The sequence below is a fragment of the Coffea arabica genome, chromosome 2e (assembly GCF_036785885.1).
Source record: "Coffea arabica cultivar ET-39 chromosome 2e, Coffea Arabica ET-39 HiFi, whole genome shotgun sequence".
NCBI classification, from domain to species: Eukaryota; Viridiplantae; Streptophyta; class Magnoliopsida; order Gentianales; family Rubiaceae; genus Coffea; species Coffea arabica.
Genome location: NC_092313.1, coordinates 30,769,676 through 30,782,280, shown reverse-complemented (window position 1 = coordinate 30,782,280; position 12,605 = coordinate 30,769,676).

Below are 12,605 nucleotides of genomic sequence, written 5' to 3'. Positions count from 1 at the left end.
TTGGGTAACGAACCCTGGGTCTCTTGTTTTGTCGAGTGGAGTGATATCTCCTCGACTAATCGGTATACTCGAGTATTACCACCCGTGTTTCTTGAGGATTTTGGGCCCAGCTGGGGGTTTGAAAGGTGGACGGAGAGTCGTTTAAGTGGTGTTCTACTGGATTGGTTACTTACTTGAAAGTTGACGGAGTGTCAACTGTTACTTGATCAAGCTCTGCAAATGAAATGGGAATTTGGCTCCTGAGAGCCTCCCGTATCCTTATACTTGAAAATGATTATTACTTATCGGATTGTCGTTCCTTTTGAAAACCAAAAGCACTTTATACTTGCTCACTTTGAAATTTGCTACTTGAAATATTATTGTCCACTCTTATGAATGTTGATGCCATCAACTTGCTACGTTGATATTCGTACTTTTAAAATGGTCAATTTGTTATTTGGAACCTCACTGGGCTTTTAGCTCATTCCACGCTATTTGTTTTCCTTACAGGGGTACGAGCGAGGCGTGAGACGTGTAGAGACTAGCGTAGTTTAGTTGTTTAGACTTTTGACTTGTACTCGCGCTATTACTCGAATAGAATGTTTTGTATTTGGATTGTATACGCTTTGAACTAGTTTGGGTATATGGAGACTTTGTACCTTGATTTTGTCCTTCAATGTAATTTATAAGCTTGAACTGTGATGTTATTTATGGTCCAAGAATGTATGCACGTGATACGAGTGAGTGAGTCCTGGTGAGAGTTGGGCAGGCGGTCCGTTGAACCCTTTGGTACGCCTTAGGGAGAGGTGGGGTCGTCACAGATGGTATCAGAGCTCCTTTTGAACTCGTGCCGGGAGAAGGTTCTCGGTCTGTGGGGATTGACTTGTTAAGTGTGGAACAATTGGCTATTGTTGGGGACTTTAGACATGTATGTTGGGTAGAAATCTCTAATAAGGGTGATTTGCTCTTGAGTCTGGCCAGATTGAGTGGTGAATTATCATATTTTTGGATTCTTGTCCCCGAGTACTAAAGAGTGACACCTTTACGATAAGTTGAGATCTCGCGTAATATTAGGACAAGTTTGGATGGCGAAAGCAAAGGCACGGGAATGCGAATAGTCTGGACTTGAAATATATTGAAGATATTCATGGGATTTGGGATCCTTATTATTCATGTGGTTCGAGTTTTGATTAAGTGTAGTGCTTGAGCAATACCTAGGGTTAATGTCCTATAGGTTATGTGACTTGTTTGCTATGTATATAAAGAACCTGTTTATTATGCGTTTTATTGCCTCTATTTATCCTTTTGAAATGTACTACATGAGCCATAGCTTACCTTGTTTACCTGTTTATAGTTGGTTAAACCCAAAACATGGAGGGTAGAAGAAGTCAAGTCAGGGAAACTAACCGAGGACGCGGTCCTAGTCGTGGCCGTGATGGTAGACAAGCCCAAGAACTGGTACGAGAACCGAGAGAGGAAAGAGAGGCAACGGTTGAACCACAACCTGAACCCCAAGCTGCAGGGGGAGATCAAGTGGCAACTGCCATTCAGCAGATGACTAACATCTTGGCTCGTTTAGTGGAACAACAGGGTCAAGTCCCTGTAAATTAATCTAGAGACCCCGATAATGGGCAAGATAGGGCCTTGGAGAGATTCCAGAAGTTCTTCCCACCCAAGTTCTTAGGAGGACTAGACCCGGACGGAGCCGAGAAATGGCTGGAGGTCATGATTAATATCTTTGCTGCCTTAAATTATACAGAGGAGAGGCAAGTTCAATTCGCTGTTTTCCAATTCGAGGGGCCAGTTAGAGCTTGGTGGAATGTAGTGAGGGCCAAATGGGAGAGAGAGGGGACTACATGGACCTGGTTAAACTTTGTACGGGAGTTTAACGAGAAATATCTTCCTCCTATCGTCCAGGAGAAGAGAGAGGACGATTTCATTAAACTCCGTCAGGGAATGTTGAGTGTGGCTGAGTATGAGACTCAGTTTACAAGATTGTCCAAATTTGCTCCTGAACTGATAGCTACGGAGCAAAGAAAAGTACGGAGGTTTGTGCAAGGGCTCAATGTGGAATTACAAGAAGCCTTAGCGGCGGCACAGATTAACACGTTTACGGAGGTTTTGGAGAAGGCCCAAAGAATAGAAATTGCTAGGGCACAAGTGAGGGCTTTTCATGCAAAAAGGAGAGGTGCACCTGGTGGAAGTCAAAGGCAAGGACAAGGTGATTTGGATATGCCACCCTCTAAGATAGGTCGAGGAGATGGTGGTGAGAAAATTTCAGGGATATCTAAGGAAAGTACTCCAAGAGGAGCTTCGCGTGGCTGGGGCCAAGCAAGAGGTGCCTCACAAGGAGGTCAGATCTCAGCCCTTCAAGTATCTTGTGGGTACTGTGGAAAGGTCAATCATACGGAGAATGATTGTTGGCGGAAAGTAGGAAAATGTTTATGGTGTGGTAGTACCGAACACCAGCTTGCAACCTATCCCCGTAGATCACACCTAAACCCTGAACAAGCAAATGTAGGAGGGACTGAGCCAAGAGTGCCAGCTAGAGTGTACGCATTGGATCAACAAGCATTACCTGAGCCATCGGAGATAGTAGAAGGTATGATTTGTGATTTTTATTGTTTAACTAAGTTTTGGCTATAATGAGACCTGAGAGCTGGAAACGAATATATATAAGGAAAATACCCTACGTTATTCGAAGTGCATGTATGAATTTCGAGAATGAAATTCTTTTAAGGAGGGGAGATTGTGATACCCCGAATATTAGGAGGTTGTTTGTAAAGAAGGTACTAAAGTGTATTTCTTTGGGTTTGATTTAAAACCTTATTTTTGTTTTAAAAGACTAGAAACCCTAATGTTTTAATAAAAAATCCTAGTTTACTTGTGACTAACCGGTTTTCTTAAATCTCTCATATTTTACTAGAAATCCTAATTTTAATCATTGAAATTGCAAAACCCTCACGTTTTTCTTAAAAATGCCTTTTTATTTGGAAATTATTCATTTATTAAAGCCCTACTATCCAATCATTCCACAATAAGTGCAAATAAACCTAGAAAGTAGGGTTTGACTTTTAGTTTCAAGATTGGAGCAAAATTAGGGTTTTCGCGTTTATCCGCAGGATGAATTTTCGGTACGGAGCAAGGATCAAATTTGGTGATTAAAAGTGACTTTTAAGTGAGAAATAATATATGATTAGGAGCAATGATATAAGGTTAGTGAATAGGAAGTAAAAACCTTAGTACGTGTGTTTTAAAGAAAAACGGCGCGAACCGACGGGTACCGCGCACTACCGATTGAACACACCACTTGACCACCACTTTCTTACCATACAAGCTCATTAATATTTGAGCAAAATATCTCCTAATTTCCAGCTAAGCTTGACCGAAATTAAGGGCTGAAAATACAAGAGAGAAAAAGAAAAGTTTACTTGGTAAGGGTTGTGACAAGTGTCACACCATTAGGGGCCATTGACCAAGACAATTGTCCAACCTTCTTATCCCCCAAATTGCTCCATACTCCTTCATTTTTCTGCTGAAGAGCCGAGAGAGAGAGAGAGGGAAAGAACAAGAGAAAAACTTCTTCATTTCTTCTTGAATCTAGCAACCAAGGGAGGAAACAAAGAAACTAAACCGATTAAAGGCACCCTTGAGTGTTTATTTAGTGAGCTATTGGTGAAATTTTGAAGGGGAAAGCTAGGGTTGCTCTTGGTAGACACTAAGCAAGGTAAGGATGATGATTTCCCCAAATTTTACTCTTAATCTTGTTTAAGTTAGCTTAGCTTCTCAATATTGTGATGAATGACGGTTATTATCATGTTTTGGGTAGTTTTCCCTTTTGTTACATGAATTAGGGTTTGATGGCTTGCTACCTATACTTGATGTATGATTGATATATGTTATATCCAAGGTTATATAGGGGGTTTTGGTAGCAAGTGTAGCAAGAAATTAAGAAAACTATCATTGAAACCAAAAGATTTCAGATTTCTGGAAATTTTCACCCTATTCTGCCCATTTTTGTTGCACCATGTTAGAGGCCGAATTGGGCTTGTCATAAAACATGAAAGTTGTATAGAATGGTATTTTATAGGTGCTTACGAAATTTTAGCTCAATCGGAGTAACGTAGGCCATGAAAAGACCAAAATACCCTCACTATTTTAAGGTTTTTCCCAGTAGTCCGTTTAGTCAGTTTATCCAGTTTATCACGTTTATTCACTAGGATCCGTACTGATTTAGCCTTTTTCCAAAACATAAAAGTTTTAGTATTCTGTCTTAGCTTTTGAATGCCTACAAGAACACCCTAAATGGACCTTGGTAGCCTGAGATATGACCATTCTAGTATAGTGCGGTTAATTAGCCATCAAGTTGGAAGTTGGTTCTGTAAATTGGGAATTTGACCAAGTTACCCTGAAAATATGGCTAAGTGACCTTCATGAAAGTTGTAGGCCTCGTCTTAGCTTCGAAACGGTATAAGTTGCGCCTCAATCTGATAAGCGTAGCCTCGGATGTGTTATTTCCGCAACCACACGTCAAATCTGTCTTTTGCTAGGTTACATTTCCGCACTTATTTCTAGCTTTATTGTTGTCCTTGTGTGATCTTGAGCCTATTGAATGGCTTTTGAACTTGAATTGATGTGTGTATACCTTTGGGTTGTTGAGAAAAATAATGAAGCCATAAATGGCTGGAAATTAGATAAATACAAAGGGCATGCTGCCCAAATTTACGCTCGAAAACTAGAAAACTATACTTGCAACTTGAGTAAGGGTTAAGAGTGATTACTACTTGGACCATCTAGGGTACTTGAGTCTTCTTGTTCCGAGGTATATAAGTAAGGATTTGGCCGAACTTGTACCCTTGAGAAATGAAATAATGATTGCTCGGAATATGTTTTCCTTGTACTTTCGACTCGCATGGCATTTTCAAGTATAAATGTTACAAAGTTTTATCGTTTAAAAAGGCGAGCAAGTGTTTCACGACTACTCTCCAAGTGAATTCCAATTTCTTGACTTTTATTGAACGAAACGTCTAAGTTTCGAATTTTAGTCATGTTTCAAAGTTCTCAAACTGAGTTTTATCGCAGATTTGGACTCCGAACCCGGAGTATAACCTGAAAGTGACCAGTAAAGGCACTATATCTTTTGGTGAGTGCTTTCAAATACCGAATTGAACTTGATACTTGAACTTGATACGTGACTAATATGATTACATGTTATATACGTGAATTGTTGGGGCAGGAGTGTATTTTATCACACTTGCCCTTATGTGATATATACTTGTTTATTGTTGCAATTGACTTGATATACTTGTTTATGATGCGCGCACTTCCTGGAATTCCAGAAACCCTGCGGCGAGTTACTTAAGTCGAGCCGGCAAGGGCTTGGTCGATTGGGTAACGAACCCTGGGTCTCTTGTTTTGTCGAGTGGAGTGATATCTCCTCGACTAATCGGTATACTCGAGTATTACCACCCGTGTTTCTTGAGGATTTTGTGCCCAGCTGGGGGTTTGAAAGGTGGACGGAGAGTCGTTTAAGTGGTGTTCTACTGGATTGGTTACTTACTTGAAAGTTGACGGAGTGTCAACTGTTACTTGATCAAGCTCTGCAAATGCAATGGGAATTTGGCTCCTGAGAGCCTTCCGTATCCTTATACTTGAAAATGATTATTACTTATCGGATTGTCGTTCCTTTTGAAAACCAAAAGCACTTTATACTTGCTCACTTTGAAATTTGCTACTTGAAATATTATTGTCCACTCTTATGAATGTTGATGCCATCAACTTGCTACGTTGATATTTGTACTTTTAAAATGGTCAATTTGTTATTTGGAACCTTACTGGGCTTTTAGCTCATTCCACGCTATTTGTTTTCCTTACAGGGGTACGAGCGAGGCGTGAGACGTATAGAGACTAGCGTAGTCTAGTTGTTTAGACTTTTTGACTTGTACTCGCGCTATTACTCGAATAGAATGTTTTGTATTTGGATTGTATACGTTTTGAACTAGTTTGGGTATATGGAGACTTTGTGATAAGAGTTTATTTTACGTATTTTTAAGTGCATTTTATTAGTTAATTTTGGGTTGATTATTTAGTTTTATAAATAAAATAAAGAGGTTTTTGGTAAAATTATATATTTTTGGTAAAAGTGGATAATATTGCATTTTTAGTGATTTTAATGGTAAAACCTTCATTTTTATGCAGGAATGATGACTCAATCACCAAAGGATGGCAAATGAGGTGAAAAATAGAGATTTGGTGATGAAATTAAGTGGTGAAAAGAAAAATGAAGTGAAAAACGTTCAAATGAAGAATTGCACTTCAAGTCAGTTTTGACACTCTTCAGTATTTTGACCAAAGCTGGAGCTACACTTATCGGATTGAGGTGATCTTTATACCATTTTAAAGCTAAGAAAGAGACCTACAATTCGTATGAAGACATCGAAATCCATTTCTGCCATCTTCATGGGCAAAACGTTGGAATACAGAAGCTGCATTCTGTGGTCGGAAGTTAAAACAGAGGTTTGAACAGGTGACAGTATTTCGATCATATCTCAGGGTACAAAGCTCCGATTTGGATTATTCTTGAAGCATTGGAAAACTAACTCAAAGGGCTACAACTTTTGTGTTTTGCACAAAAGCTAGTTCGGCCTGCATCATGGAGAAAATTGCAGTTGAAATAAGGCCAGAGTGAAAACGCGAGTAGACAAAACGCGAGTTATGACGCGTTTTGTGTAGGCGCGTTTTATAGCCGAAATTCTGCAATTTGACTCAGTCAATTCTCTTGTGTTCATACCACTTTCCAGCTATAAGATGCAAGGGAATTCGGTGCACATGCTTCTGCAATAAAAGAGAAGACCAAATGAGTGTGGACAAAAGGAAACATCATATCTTTGACTTCTTTTTACAAAATCTGAGTGGAGGAAATTATGAAGTGAGAGGAATGGAATTTCTACCACCTTTTATGCAGAAATATGGGGAGAGGTCTGGGATCCATTCGTAGCTTAGCTTCTTACAGAAAAACATATTCTCTCTACCTAGGACTTGCAAGGGGCAATTGGGATTTCATCTTGTAATCATCTAAGTTCAAGACAAAGGAGATTTTTGGAAGGCTTCACCATATCTTGGCTAAGACTTTCTTTACTCTGTTTGTATTTGTAATTCATGATGATTTACATTAATGAAGTTATGAGTGTTTTATCATTCATGAGTAGCTAATTTTCTTTATCTAGGGAGTAGATGAAACTTATGGCCAAATGATATGAAGTGATTGTTATTCATTCTTGTTATGTCTTGTATTAACTTATCTACTTGTGTATGTTGGATTACTTGTTGTTGCTTGATCACCAATAGCAGGTTTATAGTTATTTTTATTCATTGAGAAATGGTAAAAATAATGGAATGACACAAGTAGAACTTGAGTTGTATATTCATGAGAATAGAAATACGTTCAAGTGGATGAAATCTGCATTTCATGTGTGAATAAGAACAGATTTAGTATTTACCAAGAGATTAGGACAAACTAATCTGTTTTAACCCATTATTATCATGAGAATGTGATTTTGGTATTTCTGGAAATGAATCCTTGGTTAAACAAGAGCAGTAACAAGTGTTGAATTAATTCATTTTAGATCTTTTGTGTCATAAGTGGAATCTACATCCCTAGATCTTAATATTTAGTGAATTCTACTCCCCTTGAGATATTGCATTTATCTATTTAAGAATTTTTGTAGTTGAATTAAAATCTGAAGTTTCTGCTCAAATTAATTGTGAGTCTAAATAATAGAGTAAATTAGTATCTAATAATTGTTTTAAATTGCTCCTCGTGGGATCGACCCGATACACATCTCGTACTACAATTGCGACCTGTATACTTGCAGTCCAACGGGTGTAAATTCGGAATTAAACTTGCACTTAAAGTAAAAACCCGTCACTTTGTACCTTGATTTTGTCCTTCAATGTAATTTATAAGCTTGAACTGCGATGTTATTTATGGTCCAAGGATGTATGCACGTGATACGAGTGAGTGAGTCCTGGCGAGAGTTGGGCAGGCGGTCCGCCGAACCCTTTGATACGCCTTAGGGGGAGGTGGGGTCGTCACAACTACACCCAAAACGAACTGTAGTATTTTCTAGTAGTATATACATTGTGCAATTTTGTTTAGATGTACTAAGAGTTTAAAATTAAGACAAGACACCAATAGTTTTGTCTCCATACCATACTTTTTCCTTTCCAATCAAACGAACAAACAAACAAACCATCAGCAAGAATACCTAACCACCTCTAACAATTCATGTGACCCTTGGCCTACAATCTTTTGCCTAAAAGAGGCTGCCCATATTGGACCATAGCCATGAACAGGTCATCTTCGAATCTTCTATGGTAAACGGTTAAAAAAAAAAATCTTCTATTGGTATAATGCTACATGCAGCCAAAATCGTAGAATTATGTGGTCATTAAGTTGGTACTGGTCCCGATGCTAGAAATGACGGGTTAATTGATGGAAAAAGATTAAGGACAAAGAAGGTAACTTCAATCTCTTTTGGGTATTCAATGTGCGATTGATTTGCCTGTTACATTCGTCCACTATATTTTGATTATTCTTTACACCATTTGTGTGGTGAAAGTAATGTTGAAACGTAATCTGTTTACTTTGATCCTATGCTTACTTAGTGGAGTTTATTGTAATTTAATATTCTTATCAATATTCAAAATATATATAATTTATGATTGGTTTTCTCTGAAACTGTTGAAAAATGTAATAAACCAAGATAAAAAAAGTTGATTTTTTTGTAATTTATTATTATTATTTTTGGCTAAAGCTGCGAATCTGCTTTGGAAAGCTTAGATTTTGAACAAGCATAATTATTATTATTACTTTGATGCCTATGGCTAATATGGTCGCACAAGAAAGACGGAAATTTTGGACAGTGACGAGTGCTTTACCTTTTGCCGTTATGCACATGTCAAGTTGACCTCGGCTTGCATAATGTAATGGGCCCAGTCATAATTTGTCATCTAAATAAGGGGTAATATCAGAAACCTCCCTTGAGGTTTCTCCTAATATCACTTGGCTTCCTGCAGTTTTTAAAATATCACTTACCTCCCTTAATAATTGCAAAAGACGATACTCCCTCCGTCTCACCTTGATAGTCCTGTTTTCCTTTTTCGTCTATCCCAAATTGTAGTCCACTTTCCAATTGAAGAATGTAGTTGTATTTTAATTTTTCTAAAATACCCTTATTCAATGTAAGTTGTTGTTACTATAAACCTACTCCATTTAATGAGAGTTGATTCCTTTTTTACCATCAATTCAAGTTCCCATAAAGTTGTACTCTAATTAATGTGAGGGTATTTTAGTAAAATAGTTACCTGAATTGATTGTTTCAACAAAGTTAACTACTTTTTATTAAACTGTGTGAAAAAAGAATCAGGACTATCAAAGTGGGACGAAGGGAGTATTAATTCTCACTTGATGCATAATTCACATATCAAATAAATGGAGATCAAAAATTAAAAAAAAAAAAAGGAAACAAAAGTCACTTTAATCTTTTTTCCTTTTCTCCAACATTTTCTCTTACTCATTTTTTGAATGACTATGCGATTTTTTATTTGTAAATTATAATAAATTGAAATTTATTTATTTTTTACTTATTGTGATTGTAATAGAGTGGGGTATGATTAATTTGATTATTTTAAGTTGATTTTTATAATGATCAATATAATTTAAAGATTTGGGCACAGATTGAGAAGAAATTGAAATAAATAAAGTTAATGAAATATTGATTTTGAGCATATAGAGTTAAATTGGTGCAAGTCTATTTCTTTGTAAATACCTTTTTTATTTTTTAAATTTATATTTTTATGGACTATAGCATCATGATGTGATAGAACTACTAGAGATTGTTTGTTAGGTGATGATTTTCTTGAAGTAAACAAAGTGATTGGTGAGTATTTTTATTTAACAAGTAAAAGGGTAGTTTAGGATTTTAAAAAATTTTGTTATATAAATAACTTAAATAAGGAAGGTAAATAATATTTTTAAAATTTTAGGAGTACCAGGTAATATTAAGAGAAACCTCAAGGGAGGTTTTGAGGTTTCTAAATAAAGGAATCTGTCGCCAAAAGAGTATTTCGCATAATTCTTTACCGAAGATCTTGATCAGTCAAACATGGACTAGTGGCACAAAAGGTTATCAACGTAAGATTCAACGATAAGATTTCACTAATGATACAAAAATTCAAAATATAAGGACGAGAAAATGCTTATTTTAACTCAATTAACATGTATGGATCAACTTGAACAGTATTTGGATATATCTTATCATATCTATTATAAATATGTATAAACAATTCTGCTCCATATAGACACATACAGCAACACATGAACAGTTGTAGAATCTAACACATTTGTTACAAAGATGTACAAGTAATTAACAATAAATTACAATCTATTGAAAAACTATTACATGGTGCTACCGTTCTTGTCCCTAAAACAAAAGCAACTGCCTCTTTGTTGCTCCATAAATAAATAAATATAGGGACAAAACTAAGGGGAATAAAAATTCAATTTTCTTTTCTTTTAAAATTATAAATTTTCAAAAGCACTTTTTATAAATTTAAAATCTTTTCCCTGCAAAAAACCTAAAATATTTAAGGTTTTATATTTAAGTTTAGGTATATTAAATTTCGCCACCTTAAGATACATATGCATGTGTGCGGGTGTGTAAGTATATATACATATCCTCAAACTCGATTATAGATGAAATATATAGAATTCAGAACATGTATTCTTAAAGCAAAGAAAGAAAGAAAATTTTGTGAAAATTTTGTTTATAACACATAAGATACATATTTATATGTTGTAATATTCATGAAGTATAATAAGAAAAAAGTTATGTGTTTGATATTTTTATTTGAAGAAACTGGCTCTCAAAGTATTTGAAATTTTGAATTTTTTATTATTTAATTGTTCGTGAGAACAAGGAGAGTCTTTTTCTCATCATATGGACGATGGCGAGTGAAATCCAAGTGGAAAAGCATGATGTAGTGAAACAAATATTTTCTCTTGATATATGATAAGTAAGTCATCCAATATCATTTTCACAAATAAAACGAAAAATTTTCAAAGGCATTTTATTATGATAAGTCATTCATGAAAAAATGATACATTAATCAAAGGAGATTATCTCATATTTTGCAATTACTTAAAACATTTAAGAGTAACTTCACACCTACATGATAAATATAATTAGCAAAGGAAGAGAAGTAAAAATGTAGTAAATACTTCTCCTCTTTAAGCAGCCATCATGTTTATTATTTAGTATACAAAAGCTCTCAAAGTTGCCGACTTGAGGAAAAAAAATAAGCAAAACTCTCAAGACTACTCAAGAGCATTCTTGTTGGACATTATTTCGAATAAAACTTTAAATATTCACTATTATAAATCTCTTTTTTTTTTTTGTCAGCAAGTCGTACTTTTCATTTCTTTTTTACATTAAGTTGATTGTTTTAAGAATCAAAACTTATCTGCAATCAAAACTACTGAATCGCTCAATAATATACCAGTAAAACATGATTGTTAAAATTAAAATGAAAAAAGAAAAACAGTACTCAAACAGTATTAAAAAATGCAGAGATAGGAATTGAGAACTGCCATATTATTTAGATGAACTTGCATATGCTAACTTATCATAGAGAAGAATTTTAGTCCATTCCGCCAACTTAATAATCCAAAAATAGGGCATCAAATTTCGCATTGAACCGGAAGTTTGCAAGGCCGGTGTGCTCAATTTATTTGATTTTCTTCCTCATATGACCATGCCGAAAGTAACCTTGTTATGATTACCAAGAAAAATCATTCCAAGAAAACAAAAAGCTCTTGCTAATGAAGTTCTGTTGAAATCACCTCTTACCTTCATTGCTTTTCTCAATTTTATCCTCATGATATTTACTTAATAATCAATAACATCATGTTTAACTAGTTTGACAAAAATTATTCACTTTGGTTTGAACAGTAACAAGACATTAGCCATTAAGTGGATGATGTAGGTTTATAGTTTTTTTCTCTCTTTTTTTTTGGGGGGGGGGGGGGGGGGATGGGTTAGAGGGGTTGTACATGCATCAGAAAATGATTTGCTTGTATATATATATATATATATATATATATATATATATATAAAAGATGTTGGATGGGTATTGAACAAACAATTAACAAAAACTTTGGGAATGAAGGAAAACTTTTTATTGTTAGCATAAAGGTAACATACACAGTTCACCATCTACAAATGCATAACACTTACCTGTTTTATAATAACTAGAACCTTCATATAAAATGACCAATATTTCGCATATTGCAGTTGGATTCATTAAGATCATTAGTGCTCCTAAACTCCTAGATCAACGGCACTATTTACAAAATCAGATTTCCAACCAGTCCAACGCATTTGTCTGCTCAGCGATGGCCATTCTGGCATACTTTTCTAGCTACTTGACTTCCACATGAATGGCATTTCTTATGCACCATTATAGTTTTTCTTAAGATCAGGTGTGATTAAGGTGTGTTAATGAGTATTTATGGTCAGGTGTGATTAAAGTATGTTAACGAGTGTTTATTGAATACCCATTAAAAA